Below are 15,988 nucleotides of genomic sequence, written 5' to 3'. Positions count from 1 at the left end.
CCGACATCCAGACACTCACAAAGAAATAAAAAAAGAACAAGGGTCGTGTGCTTATTTCATTGCTTTCCTTGCGGCGCTTTGTGTCTCGGCGTGCGACCCGCAACGCATACCACTGTCGTGCGGCAGCCAGACAGAGCTGTACGTACACACCAACGCGCGTAAGCCTCGGAAAAACAATACGGTGCCTCCTTACATTCTCATTCTCCGTTCCCATATAACGTAATATTTTTCATTTCTATTTTTTTTGTCTTTCCTTCTCGGAAGAAGACTGCCTACTTCCCAGCGCCGAGGCATTTCTTCGCCCCGAAGGGGAAGGGAGCGTGTAGCTGCGGTTGCAGGGCGATTTCTTTTCAGCGAGCCTGTAACAGATGTTGCCACGCGGGATTCTCGTTTTCCTCAGCCTGTGTCGCGCGAAAAACGGGCGACAAGAACTGCGCACGGCACGGTGTAGAGGCGCGCCCCGCGCGATGCCACAGGCTAGCACCGCCACCGCCTCCAACAAACCCCGCTAAGAAGAACGCCCACAGATGAAAGCCTGAGCGCTTATATCCGTGCGTTCGTGAACGCACACCGAGGCGTCGCTGATGGCGAGGAAAGAGAGAAAGAGGCGCACGCGCTGAAAGCTTGGACGGAGAGGGGAGGAGGAGAGGGAGCTGCGACGAGGTAGCTTCGGTGAGCGAGGAAACTAAAGCAGGCAGGAGTGAAAAAGCGAGCAAAAGAGGGGGGCGAGTTTCGCTCGGCGTACACATTTGCTCTTTGCAGGCTGCTGCGCTTCTTCCGAGATCAACGCTTTTGTTCTAAAAGTTGCTCGCTACGCTGGCAGCCGCTGCAACAGCGACAGCGGTAGCACCGTTTTAAATCCCGGGGACAACTTCATTTCGATTTAGACGCCCCGCTCCTTCTTCTGTTCTCCCGCCACGACCTCCTCCTTTTCCTCGATCCTTCGCTTTCCCGCGGCAGAGACGACGGCGAAACCTCCACGCCGTCGTGGACATCGCTGCCGGCGTGTGCGCTCAGCTTTGTGCGGGTGCTGCCGGTTTCTCTTGATTTGAAAAAAGAAGAAGAAGAAGCGAATTGCACCGGCGTCGGCTTATGTCTGTTTGCCTGTACCTGGGCGCCGGTGAGCTCCCGAAACTACTGGCGCCCTTAATTTTCTTGACAACCTTTGTTTTTCATGCACTTTTCATGTATATGTACGTGCTTCTGTCGGGTGCCTTTTCGATGCCACAAGGTGTTTCTATTCTTCAGAATTTTTGTGTGTCGTGAGAACCCTGTTCTGTACAACTGTTACTCTCTGCTCCTCGCTCTTTTCTTTCTTCTCCATCGCGCACTACCGAACGCGCACGTGTTACGTTGCTACGCACAATCATTTCGGGCTGTTCTATACCATGTGTGAACAAAATAGTTATGAAAGTAAGCGGTCGTAGCTTGGGTTTGCCGAGCAGGAGCTCCGTAGCCAGACTTTACTTTTCTTTGAAGAAGTGTGGCTTGTTGGGCCAGTTGGTGCATGGTACGTAGAAAACCAGCGAAAAGGACGCATTCACAAAGAGGAGAAGTACACAGGACAACGCTGGAAACACAACTGAAAATCTTTACTTGGTGGATCGCCAACATCAGAACAGGGCGCACATGCGCGAGAGCACCACAAACGGTGTAAAAACAGCAAACCAAACTGATCGGAGAATTTTTTCGGAGAATGCTGACATTCTCACGAGTAGTTGCAAGTGAAAGGACTTATCCAGCGTACAAAAGCATTTTTGCTAATTATTGTATGTAATTTAAAGCGAGCGTCCCCAGAGCGACTAGGCGCTTGCGCTATTAACCACCTTATCTAAGTATCAGTGTATCTAACGGATAGTGGAGAATCGAAAAATTCTAAGCGGCAGCAAGGGCTGATTTACGGGAACTCTTGGAGCAAAATTCACTACTGGCAGAACGCGTTTATTGAACATCCTTATCCAAAAATCGAAAATGATCTCAACATTGCTTTTTAAAGAATATTTCTCGCTCAGGGGTCCCACCCCGCCTTAAGTTCGACTTCGAAGACGAGCGGTAAACACCTTGACTTTGCCGACAAACGTGTGCTGTCATAATAGTTGCCATTTTTTGAACTTGTGGTAGTTTCACGCCGACTCCTATCGCCAAAAATACGTATTTGTCAATCACGAATATCGGTGATTAATTTATCTCGGTAAGAAAATAATAATTTTTCACAGTTTGTTTTTCTCATCTTTATTATCGCTGGCTTTCCGCGAGCCAATAGCTGTGTTATTGAATCGCAAGTCCTATGCCAACCCCTCAGCTCAACAAAAACTTTCACTTCCAATGGAAGCAAGGGAAATAGTTTGAGGGGTGCACATATGAGAAATACTGTAAATGCTGCAAACGCCTATCTTAATCACTTCACAGTAATAACAGATTCGGTATACTACGACTAGGCCCTTCGCTTAGAAAGGCTCCGAGACGTTCGTCTACTGCAGGGACTTGGCGCATATGGTTAGGGCGTCGTCCCTGAGGGCGGTAACGCTGGGTACTGGTCCTCTCTCATGCAGTGTTACTCCTTTGCGCATGCTTTCGCCGCAGAGGTAACAGTACTGGACGAGTAAGAGCAGAGATTAACACACGTGCTTGCAGTGACATCGGGAATCCGCGGCCAGTAGCCCGGCTACCGTCACGACGGCTGCCGCTAATCAGCCTTCAGTGGTGTGGCCACATTGGTCGCTGAGCTGTTGCGTACACCTGACGCTAGCACAGTGAAAGCGGCAGCGGAGCCTCTTTGCACCAGCCCAGAGAGGGGGTAGTTTGGGATCACCCTGAGCCGATAGAGAGGTCAATAGGTGTTCCACGAAGCGTTGAAGAACTCCAGGTCATTCCAAGAGCGCCAGGACTATCCTTTAACTTTGTTGGGCCTGTCACAGTTGCTTAAAGGTCATCCGGTATTTCTAACGTTCTTTCTAAAGCGTCACGGAGAGTGGCGGTGCTTAGTATATGTCTGGAGGCCCCCGACAGCACTCTAAAAGTAGAATAAAGGCCTGTAAAGTTAAGCAAATTGTACAAATTGGTGCTTACAATGTCGAACTTAGAACATGTGAATGCTCCGTTCATTTTTTTTTTCTTTATTTGCCTAGATCGTCTGACTTCGTACCTCTAAACCTCCGCTCAGTTCGCTGTCTGAGCGCTCAAAAATCTATGGAACCGTACTAAATTTTTATATATCAAAAACGTTTCGGACTATAATGCAAATTTCAAAGCCCGTTGTCCCTAAAAAGCTGTCATAATAATGTTGTTAGCTAGCTAGGGATGATGCGTGACTCCTTCCCCTGCGATTCAGGCTGATGCCAGTTGAGAGCCGGAGATGAGTGATAAAACAAGAAGCAGGAAAGACTGATTGTGTATCACTCAGCCTTTGATTGTCGAGGCAATGAGATGGAGGAAAGTATGCACCCACAAGAGTGAACGTGATGGCGTCCTAGTTCACATTTACACAGACTGAATGGCAATAGTTAGTTTACACAGGATGAATAAGCTATGTGATCACTTTTCTCAACGTGTTGTACCTGGTGAATGCGAACACTACTTCTTCTGGCACTGTTTCGCTCATCTGGATCGCAGGTGAAGGCGGTGAGGGGCGAACTGCGAGACATTTCATTGTAAGACAAAATCTTCTGTGATCCTTAACACGGGTGAAGGGGAGCAGCAGTTGTTTGAAAGCCTGTCGTCAACCTTAGCGCTTCACCGATTTCACCGGCGGACATGTCTCAGGCAGCGTCGGCAGCTAGTTGCAGGCAGATGCAGTGGTTTCAGCAATGTACGGTACTTAGGTCAAATTGGTTGGTTTATTGGTTTATTGGGGTTTAACTTCTCAAAGCAACTCAGGCTATGAGGGACGCCGTAGTGAAGGGCTCCGGAAATTTCCACCACCTCCTGGGGTTCTTTACCGTGCACTGACATAGCACAGTACACGGGCCTCTAGAATTTCACCTTCATCGAAGTTTGGCCACTGCGGCCGGAATCAAACCCGCGTCTTTCGGGTCACCAGCCGAGCGCCGTAACCACTGGGCTACCTCGGCGGGGCACTTGGGTGAAATTGTGGAAGGTGGCAGAGGAGGAAACGTTAAACTGCAAGGCTTCTTTCTCCTTATTTACTACAATTACTTTTAAGGAATGTTTTCGGCGAGACACTGAGTGCCTTCGTTTTGCCTAGAAACTACATCTTACCATCTCCCCATTTCCATCAGCAGCACCATCCACTCCTCCTAAATTTTAAAGTGGCCAATGAAAAGCAAATAAACATTTTTCACTTCATGAAAGAACCATGGACACCCCGCAAACTCAATTTTTGCGATGCGAAGTACCACCCCCGGGGTACTCATTTCGTTGTTTACGCTCACCTATAGAACACTTACAAGGCGGCCGGAAGAGCCGTCTAAAAGGAAGCGTAAACGAGTAGTCTGGTGAACTTACCCTTAGTGGACGTTAGTAAACAGAATGCTGTTCACATTATTTTGAAGTATACAGCTGCGTTTTTTGCGTCTGTAGTGTTCTAAACCCGGGTATATATTTAAAACGGAGTCCACGGTGACGTCGTATATTCATCTTGACCTAAAGTGAGACTAATGCTCTTTAGCAGTGGATGTGAGTGAAGCATGCCCCGTATGCAAGGCTCGAGACTGAAGCTCACTTCGTGTCGGTTTTCATATTTCAGTTTCTCTTTGTCTGCTTGTTGACCTGCTTTGTGAAGACGTCTGTACGTGTTAACCTGTTTTGTTTTTTGAACAGGAGTAGACCAGTGAGAATAGAAGAAGCCAATTACATTTTAGTGAGACAAAAAGCGACTGCTTGAAGCAACAGCATTTTGTTAGCAGCCGTTGATAGTCCTTTTTTTTTTTCTTCCGGAAGAAAAAGCTAGGCAACAGAGCCAAGACGACATCTGTGCTGCAGCAAATAAATTACTTATAAATATAAGAACAACGGTTCAAATGTCTCAGGGATTCTAGTACATACTCTTCTATAATTCATTAGGCGCATATTCTAAATGTGTTTTGTTTTACATGCAACGGTCCCCACAGATGTGTACAGTTGTATTCGCCGTAATAAAGACAACGAAAACGGGCAGAGACAAGCGGGCTGGACTGCACTTTAGAAGCAACAGAAGAAAAATCTAGCTCGTTTATTTTCTACTCGCAATCTGGCGTCATTTGTCTTAATCAGAAAAGGGGGGTCTTAGTAGCAGCGAGTAAATTAAAAAGAAGAGGTTTTTTTTCACTCCTGTAGATTCATGAAGTTACTTCTCCCATCATCATCAGTCCAACAATAATAACGCCAGACCATACTTTCAGACATTTCTATCTCCTTCTGTTTACTTCTTAACAAAATGGTCCACCAATCACTGCTCAGGATGATTCTTTCTAATCTTTTTACTTTTCATTTAACGTTAGTAAAGAAATAATTTCTTAAAACTATAATCCCTCATTAGTTTTCTCACATTACAGCTGCGACTGCAAGTATAAGAGCGATGGCCGAAGCATACGGCTGACAAGCGGCTCGAGCCTATCTTTGATACAAGTTCTCCTGCAAATAAATAACTAACTGAACAACTAAATAAATAAGTAGCAATGCATCAAGGTTAATATTATTACCACATTTGCGGAATGACACTCAAAAGGAGGTCCCCTTTCAGTCATTCGACTATGGGACCTCCTTCTGCATATTATTGTACACTGCTCAAACGATTGACTAATAAAATAATTCTGATTCTGATAAAATTTCATGTATTTCAGAGTCCGATTGGTCCGCATATAAGTGTTGACACTATGTTGTGAACGCTGTGTCCATGCCACACACATCTGCGTGGTTTAAGCCATGTGGGCAGCACGTACTACGAAAACTGTGCTTCGATTGAACGTGTAGCATATTATACGGAAAAGCTAAGCCAGAAATGAACTTATTGTCGGATCTAGGAATCAAAGTGCACACTCGAATTTCACTAATACTGACAATCATTTTTCGTCACTCTCAGTGCCTTTCACAGAAGCCCCACGCGCTGAAGATTTTACTTTCATTTATTCAAGACGTTGACCTGCTTCGAAAGCTGTAAAAATTTTGCGAAATTTCTGTACGTTATCTACAACTTGTAAAATTCTTCAAAATATAAGTAACAGTTGTAGAAGGTTTTCACTTAAAAATTTTTATTACTTCCACTTACAACTTTTTCTAAATTTTCGGCTCCCCCCCCCCCCCCCCCCCCTTTTTTTTCTTCTTCGGGTGGCACGTCAAGGTTAGCGCACAGGAAGTAGCCCGTCAGTAGATAGCAGAAGCCGGCAGTGCTTTCTGCACGTGAATAATGAGCTTTTTCAACCACTCTGTTCAGCGTTTTCTCCTTGTTAAATAAGATGGAGCAATAGCGGCTCAAAGATTATATAAATCGATCTTCTATATGCAGCCACAAGATCAAAAACACTTCTCTCTACTTTTGCTATTCCTATTTCGTTGTCATCAAAATATCTTAGAGGCTGCTGCATTTTAAGCCGGCCTCAAAACAACGCATTGTAATTTCTTGAAGAATGGATCAAGTTAAGGACCTCAAAGAGTGGCAGTGATGTGATGTTTCGTCCACAGAATACGCTCTCGGAGATGCCATTGCTTAAAGTGTCATTTCCACCACCACTTCGACTGTAATTACGCCCGCTGACCCGACGCCACCATTACTCAATGTCTGTGCTTCCCGACGAGCAGCGGGACTCCAGTTTTAACGCGACTTCGTCAGGGGTTCCGTTCACGAAAAAGGCGGCGCCATCCCGTCGGCGTCCGGCGTTGTTGAGTCGTGAAACGAAGGATTGGTCCAAGAACGTTTGACGTCGCACGTGGAGCTGCGGAATTGAAAAATAGTTACGACATCACATAAGTTGTGATTGCAAGATGGTAATTTAATAAAATATATATAGGGTCACTGAACAAATCAAATTTTAATTAAACGTACTTTTAATTGAGCACGTTTATTTAAACTTTGACTTGCTCAGTGACCCTATATATATATTTTATTATGCCTCCACCTGACCAGACGATGTTTCGTCGAACTCTTTACTAGAAGATGATAACTTGACTCAACCATAATTCTGACACGCTATCCTTGAGCCACACAGGCATTTTTTTTAGACTGGTATTTATTACAACGATGCGATATTTTATGCGTACGAGCTATCTACAAACATTAAGAAATCAGTGGCATATCAACATCGATAAGCAATGAAGCAAGAGAGAAGAGCCAATTCGGAGCACATAGTGAATACATCATACAAAACTTCACACATCCATGCACCAAAGAACTAGAAAAACGGCAATGAACAGCACAGCACTAAGAGTGAGTACCACGCTGGTTCATACTCGGTCTGGTCATACAATTCTTTTAGGTGTGCAGTCATTCTACAGAAATGGTCTTTGGCACAAAAAACAGATTCACAATGTTGGTCCATCGTGCGTGTTATCCACAGGCTGTGTAATCCAATTAAAAATAACATATCTAATGGTTCATCAACAAATGGTAGCGCAGTATGAAATCGTACAGAATGTGGCGTAAATTGTCTTTTTTTTTTCAATGTAGGTTTCATGATGTCCCAGAAGAGTATTGCATCTTTACAATTGATCAAACAATGTTCAATCGTTTCAGGAGCATCCAAAAGCGACGGTAAGCCACACAGGCGTGCTCTCACAGCTTGGTTAAAGCGAGGTTTTATATTGTCGTGGGCAAACGAATGTTTCTGGACAAAGACCAGAGAAGAGGCAAGAACACAGAGCGGCTTGGTGAGGTGAACGGGCGAACATCAGCTGCCCAGGTTTCAGTTCAGCTTCTTCGTCTCGGGGAGCCGCGCGCTCGAGAACAGTGCTGTGCGAAGACGATGAATGAACTATGTGAATATATATATCGCATGGTCTTTCACTTAATATGGATATCCTGAGTCGCTCTGGACGTTAAACCCCTATAAATCAAATCAAATCACATAATGTAATAGCCTACGACTGTATGCTAACGAGTGTGTGTGTGATTAGAGAGGCACTAATTAAGGGACTTGTGACTAAGCGAGTAGCAAAGTGATTGTCGACGAGGGGTGAGTGTACGGGAACGACTGTATGCCTATGTCACGTGACAGCGATGTGTCATGCGATCTAGTCATATTAGTAGAGCACGTGATCGGGTAATACCCTAATGAGATCAAGAGGAGATGCTCCAGGGAGTCGTTAACGATATACACGTAAAGGCGGAGCTTAAATCTCCTGCAAATTTTTTCTTGCGGTGCGCAATCTCGTTTTACTCTCACACATCATCCTGTTAGGCCACTGCGGTTGATGGCCAACGCTTTGGTAAGCTGGCATATTACCGGTGTACTAAAAAGTTGTTAGGACATGTCGCTGGGTTCGAACAGCTTACTCTGTCGTGCATCTGGTCAGAATATAGAAGCTATGTCGAAGTTTACACCGACGGATCTCTGTCGCCAAACGCATCAACTGCGCTTGTTTTCTACCCACTCAGGAAACCGTTTGCCGCTAGAATCCAGACCACAAAGCGACACCAACCGCCATTGAACGTGTGGCGAGAAGCAATTCGCCATATCTGTCCAAGGTCACCTCAAGCATTGTGCGTATTATCAAACTCTGAGCCTGCGTTGCAAATTCTAGAATGCTTTTTACAATAAAGCTTCTAATAGTGTTAAGCATTGGAAGTCGCTCCGCTGCATTCGTGCGCTGAGGAAAAAGACAAGCGCTTGGTGCTCCTGTGGGTACCGGAACAGTGCAGGCCGCACCCAAATGGCGCAGAGGCAAACGCCTCCGAACAGTGGGGCTGTTTTCAAGACAGGACACCGCCTGCCTTCTTTCGGATATTATGAGGAGTGCGACAGCCGCGCACTGGGCTCAACTAGACGCTGGACGTATTGATGTCCAAAGCTCGATAACACGGTGACCTTTCCCATGCTGCATGGAATTCCGCGCAGCCATGCAAGCTTCCTACGTAGACGTAGACACGCTTGCGCGTGTGGGTTACCTGCATTAAATTGCACTCACGAACTATTCATACCTCTCTTTCTGTGACGTCACTGAGACTGTGGGACATGCACTTGCAGTATGTTCCTGTATATGCGTGCGAAATGCTGGCGTTGGCCGCTTGCTTTGCGCACTTCGAGAGCAGGCCACTCTCAGAGATCCATGTACTGTGCACTTGGCCGGAGAGTTTGAGAGCTCTACTGGCAATGTGAGCACTTCACTTATTGCGCAACACGGATCTCAACTCGCACTTGTGATTAGGCTCTCTATTGATGTGGTTGAACATATCTGCATCTCTTTTCTGTCCCCATCGCCAGATCTCGCAGGGTCAAGACGAATTCATGTTAACACGGTATCTGTGACTAGTTCACAGATTTAAAATAATCGCAACTGGCACAGGTTTTTGCCGTTGCGTTATTTCAAAAGGGGCCGAAACGTTTGCATGGTGGACTAAAGTGATTGAGAAAAAGTTGCAAACTTTCTTCATAATTTTATTCCTAACCTAACTATTGAATTCAAAGGTTCCGACATCATCCTGGCACTTTTTATTTTATATCTGCTCACTGTTTAAATCATTTTTGTTATCCATTGAGTATCGAAATAATAATAGTAGTCTGAATTACAAGTTACGTTTATGAACTCAATAATGGTTAATACACGTTACGTGCTTGCTCGCTAACATATTGAAATCAGCTTCAATAAATTGGACTCTTTGAAAATACTTGAACTGCACTGTGGCTGGCTTTTAGTGCGAAAGCGCTAATGGCTTCCTAACCTGGAAAATGCCTTTGTCTGGTGAAGCCACTGAGGTTAGTCACGTGATGCGAGAAATGGCGAGAAATAAACGAGACTTTGAATGAGAGTGACTTAGGCCAACGTGTAGAAATCAAATAAATATTTCCACGACTGGGTTTCGAACGCGCGGCTGCTCAAACAGAGAAGCTTCGCTAGCCACTGCCCGAATATACTATGCAATCACCATTGCCTGCCACTGATCGCATTATACTGCCACACAGTCTCGCGCGGCGCACTGCACAATGTTGTCTTCATTAACTTTCATCTTTGCGCAAGTCACGAAGTTGAAGGAAACGCGTTTTCAATAGCGTTTTCAGGTACGAGCCGTTCGTGTCACCTGAAAAAACCTTCTTTCGCACAATATTTCGTTGTTGGCAATGCTAAACCACCTGCATTATTTTTTTTTTGTCTCCAGCTGCCAAAGGCAGAGGGTAGTAAAAGAAAGCTTATTTTACATAATGGCTCATTCGTACGTTATTTCGGTGTTAGGTAACTATAGAGACTTATAACTGGTTGAGATACCGTGAGGAAGTGAAGAAGATCGTGAAATCAAGATATACGCAACACTATCGAAAAAAAGTCTGTTGCACTCTGCCGCCGTAGTTCCGCGCAACGTAAGATTCATGTTAAACCGTCGCGCTATTATGAAACTTGCTGACAATATACGTACCCTCATTGTGCCCATTAAATATTTACGTCAAGCTGGCTATTCGCAGACTGCCTGTGAGATGTTGCATACAACTTGAAGTTGAAATGAGTAACATGCGGTGAAATGTTGGTAACAATAGAAAAATCAGAACCGAGCTATTACGATAATTTGGGGTAAAGCGCTGAAAAACTCAATGAAACACAATTTATTTCACTTACTTCATTAACCGCGCACACCACTCCTACTAGGTGATTAGATCAAATATAGCTAGTGAGAAACAGATAAAGCAAAGCGTTATATGCTGATTAACGAAAGCGCTTTTGGAGGTGCATTAGAAACTACGAAAATCGCACTTGATACATTGGATGAGAAACCTCGCTGGCATTAAATACACGAACTTAGTGCATACCAGATCTGGTGCTCGAATGCCGATTGCCTTGAGCCAGAGTCCACGCGAGAAGCGCTGCCGGGCCACTCCAAACGCTGCCAAGGAAAACGGGGATGGAATAGGCTCTCGGGAATCCAGGAGGCCGCCTCGATCAGGCTGGGTCGGTTATGCTGGGCGCGTGAACCCTGTTTTCATTTATTTATTTTTATATATTTTTTTACAGATTACCGCTCTCGTAAAAGTGCTCGTTTGTCAATTAGCCTCCTTCACCTATCCACTGCTTCATCACTTTGGCCACGCTCTTCGGCACCCTGGGTGCCAGAGTTGTGGAAGGGTGGAACCACTTTTCGAGCAGCTTCGATGTACCACTTTACGTTTTTCTGCGTGTGTAAATAAGTAAGTTAGCGTGTTGTCGGTTCTAAACAGTGATGCAAAGTGCAAGAAACGCTACACAATCTACAAAAACTTCAGTGTAAAAAAATACAAAAGCGCTTCATATTTTTTTATTTTTACCAATAACTTTTGTCTGTGTTATGTTTTTTTTAAAACAGAGTTGAGACAGAAGGTGTAAACTCGATAATCATGAAACAGTAATTTAACCGAATTTTTTTGAAAAGATGACGCTCAGGATTTAAAATGTATGAGCAATGATACTAAACGCAGACAGCGGTTAGGTTACCATAGTCCCGTGTAAGAACCGAGACCCCGGCACCGTCTAATGTGCTTTTGTAGACATCGTCCTCGAGATGTGTTGAAAGAGGCATTTTTTTACAAGCGTGCAGCTCTGTAACGGGAATGCATTTGAACTTTATCTTTCTTTCCTTTCATTTCAATTTCGTGGCCTTCAAAATTACTTTACAGCTGAAATATGCCATCGTCTTACTGTCCATAGCGTCTCTCAGAGTATTATTGAAGGAACTTATTCCGTAATGCGACTAAAACACTTCAGTTTGCACTTAGTGGATAATTTAGTTGCTCGGGAAAGACCATTTTAACGCTTCGAAATGGAAGAAAGCGCTGTTACATAGTAACAAGATTGCTTTTCGCCAATTTTTCATTTCCTGCCCGGTGCTGAAGTGCTCAAGACGCAGTGTTTCTTATATACATACGTTAGCCGTAATGGTTGACGGCAGGAATACGTAACTGCATAACTTGAACTACGATATGATTGACCGTCATCAGAATACAAATTAAAAATTATCATGGAATGTAAAATCCTTCCTCTCTAGACCTAATATGGCCTGCGCGTCTACATATGTAGCAGCAATATTTTTTTTATTATTATTTATGCAGATGCTGCAGACCATATTAGGTCCAGGCAGGAAGTGGACATTCATAGAGAGAAAAATAACGGGGTTAAGAATTATTTGCATCGAAACAGTGGTTTATTCTATTGCAGCTAGAGTGGGCTTTTCACGGCATCCTGTGGCTTTCAGATATTTGAGGCCAATATAAATTTAAAGAAACTAAAATCTCTAGGGAGCAGGAAAAAAATACCCTGGCAATGTGGCCGAATCTTCTTTCATGTTTTTCTGAAATGTTGTTAACTCGTAGTGAGAAATTTCTAGCATCCGTATGAATAAACAACCTGTTTCTAATTCATAATTACCGTGGGGAATTTTCTAGTCTGAATTCAAGGAGGCTCTGCGTGGTCTTGTAACCAAAAAAAATGGTGCCTAGAAGAGAATCAAAGACACTGAGAATGGAGAAATAATGGATAGAAGTCAGAGGACTCTGAGGGGGAGGGGGTTAGTTAATTAGACTATTCAAAATAACAAAGTTGTAGAGTTTTAACGTAACTGAACCAAGCAGACGTTCGAATGCATGTGGTTAGCCTGGTTGGCCTAAGGTTTTGCTCTGCTGGCCCGTCGGCGCGTCTGGCGACCCACGCTAAGCTCAGATCGGGGTTAAGCTGATCTAATTTGTTCGATTCGCAGATGGAACTTGGTGAAGACTACGATGTAGAATGCACAGCACGAGAGCGTGTTGCAATTGAACACAAGGCGTGGTCAGCTGCGTCGATAGCATAATGCTGTGGTGTAGTAGCCAACAAAGCGGATCTGTTCGAGTCGCCTTTCTGCCCCCCCCCCCCCCTCCCCCCCCCTAGGATCAAGCACCTCAGAAGAATCTTGGTTGACTCTGGCCCCATGAAGTAGTACTCTCAGAATAAAAGCAGAGCATACTTCAAGGATTGCCAGCGTGTGCTCTCGACGGCCCCTTGGAGGCGCATTTTAGCGGCATTCCTCTGTAGACAGTGACTGCAGAAAATCTGAACTTGTCGGATACAGTGCGTCGCATATGTCAGAATTTCAGTGTTTTGTAAGCGTTTACTCTGAATCTTTCGTCTATGTGTCCCCATACACAAGCTTTTCCGTCACAAAGAAAATAATTGAAGATATATTTTATCAGGCAACCCACTGGCTTGTTAGCGCTGATATTTCGCAAAGTCATGGAATTTGGTGGTAGCTTTTATTCCATACTACGTATGGGTAAGGAACTTTTGTGATGTGTTGAGAATTATTCGAAAGTCTGCATCGTATGCAGCGATCATGCATCAAAGAAGACGCTCTCGCAAGAGATGTTCTAGTAGCGCCATCACTCGCCGCCTGAGTGTTGGGGCCACCCTTTGTTTCGCGTCTCACGTTCGTCTGCCTTGTCTTTGCGAAGCCAAGAGGAGCTGGCGTTGCCATTGCAGCTGTTTCGAAAGCTGCTTTTTTGTCCCGCATAGCCGCATGCGATGCGTACTTTTAAATAATTTGCACCGGTTCAGGCAAGCAACCCACCAAATCGCAATATAAAATGAAATTGCCGTTAGATGCCACCTCGGTGGGAAATCTGAACACTAACAGCCCAGCGGTTCGGCCAAGATAATTCCTTTCATTTTCTCTTAGCGACACTACGGTCTATAGCAGAGAATTCTCCGAGTTCGCCTCCACATTAGTGATTAGGAATGGTTTACATATAACAGAAATGCAACCATATTCCTGATGGGATGAGCTGCAAGTAAAAAATTAGAAAAAATTGTTCACTTGCAGTTTTCTCTTGGTAAGGATACTCGCTATACGAGCACGTACTACAAATACACCTCAGAAGCACACATACACTGCTCTCGAGCGAGAAAGATATCAATATGGGGGCTAGTCGGTGAGAACCCACAAGACTTAGCTGCTTGACGAAAAGACAGAAAGCGCAAGTTATGCATTGCTCTTTGATACAAAGCGCGTGGGAGCAAAGATTGCTTCACTCCGCAAGGAGTGCCTTTACGCTTTCTCCTTGCAAACGGCGGGAGACGCTCCACTTTTTGTTCATTATTCTAATGCGTGCGAAAAAGTGCGCTCATGACCGGTCTTACCTGTATTAAAAGGCCCCAGGCAGCCATAGGCGGTGTCACATTAACTCCACAAAAATATGAAGATTACGGTGACAATGCAAGCACACTGCAGAATAAGTGCGCTTGATTTTTGCCTATACGCATAGATTTGTCCGTTTTGGTAGTCTTTACTGAGCGCTTGGAGCAAAGGAATGACAGAAAGATCTGAAACAATGAAGACCACAATGTTTTAAGAATGGAACCTGCAGACCAGCAGCTGAGGACATGCGCGAACCTTCGCCGTAACCAGATCTGCTCAGACCGAGTTCATCTTATCCAGTGGAAGAAAACCATGACAATAAAATTCCGCCCCTTCCTCGCACAATCAGCGCTTCTAGCTCGGTATTATTTACCAGCTACGAATGTACGAATGTTTTAATACGTAGCAGCCTATCTTCTAATTATGAATTATTCGTGGAGCACAAATTTCGTGCTTTCTCGATATATAGTAGGATTGTAATCAGGACTGTTTTTACTTTAGTAATTCTCGCTTCACGTTCGCGGCCACATGACTTTATTTCATTCTAAATGACTGCTTACAAAGTCAGTGCTTGTGCGGCACTTCTTTTATGCTGGGTATTTGTATCAAAGCATTAGTCACGACTTGAACCAAAAAATAATTAAAAGACTGATGTCAAATAGAAAAAAAAGGAATATATTTCACTCTTTTCTGTTAGGAGTACACATATTTTTCGCAGCACCAGACAAAATATAAATTCGATTACATAACGCCAAATAGTTCTTGAGTCATAGTTTTTCTTTAGGGTCCCAAAGCATCCAATTGCAGTAAGCACAGAGAAAAATAAAGCGAGCCTAGAGCTTTGCGCTCGAGGAAAGAAAAACAGCGCTCAGGGTAGCACTAGGATGGGTAAAAAGCGTTTTCAACCGGACACCGAATCCGGTAATTCAACAGTTCATTTGGAAGACCCTCTGTTTTTCTAGGCGTCGCTGCTCTCGATTTCCAAGAAGGGACCTTTACTCCGACTCCGTCTTCCGTCACCCCGTAGGGAAAGAAAATAAAGAGGATAAGCGGAATGGGGAAGTTGGGGAAGGATGTGAGGAAATCGACGCTGCTCCGATCTTCCACCCTTCAAGCCTCGTAGTGCTGCCGGGGAGAGCACAGGCGGCCGAGACGGCAATTGTGTCCCTCTTAATCTCCCATTGGCGCCTGCCTCGAGCATCCGCCTTTCGTCGCATGGGGGGAGAGTGGTCTCGCTTCGCCTCCCGGCTTCCGTCCACGCGGTCCTCATTTCCCTATTGCCTTTGCTCTTACCCGCGGCCACTTCCCGAACGCGCTTCCCAGTGCACCCGAGGTCCCGCGCGCCATCCCGCGCACGGGTGCGTGAGCCGACTTTCGATAATGCGCTCTGCGCGAGCACCGTTTTTATAGAGCGATTGACGCGCTAGTCTGGTTTTTCCGCCATACCGAAGGCACCCGCCTTAAAGAGGAAGAGACGACAAAGAAGACATCGAGTTAGAGAAGGGGAAGTGAGAGAGGGAGAAGAGCGGGGAAGAAGAGTCTTCCCTGTATCTCGCCATCCCGCTCTAATGGACGCCCAAGCGGGGCCGTAATCTGGGCGGTTTGTTTCCATTTGCCCCGACCGCGCCTCCTCGGTTCCCCTTCGACTGTTTAGCCTGCGGCGACCCAGGAGCTGCTTCTGCCGCCTGGCCGCTGATCGTCCTCCGCCCCGCGCCGCTGCCGCCGGCGCCTCGTGGCTATCGGCACGACGGTCTGGCGGCTCCGCTTCCG

This window comes from Amblyomma mixtum, chromosome 5 (genome assembly GCF_055824585.1).
Source record: "Amblyomma mixtum isolate Tamu chromosome 5, ASM5582458v1, whole genome shotgun sequence".
In the NCBI taxonomy this organism is placed as follows: domain Eukaryota; kingdom Metazoa; phylum Arthropoda; class Arachnida; order Ixodida; family Ixodidae; genus Amblyomma; species Amblyomma mixtum.
This window is presented reverse-complemented; position numbering follows the sequence as displayed.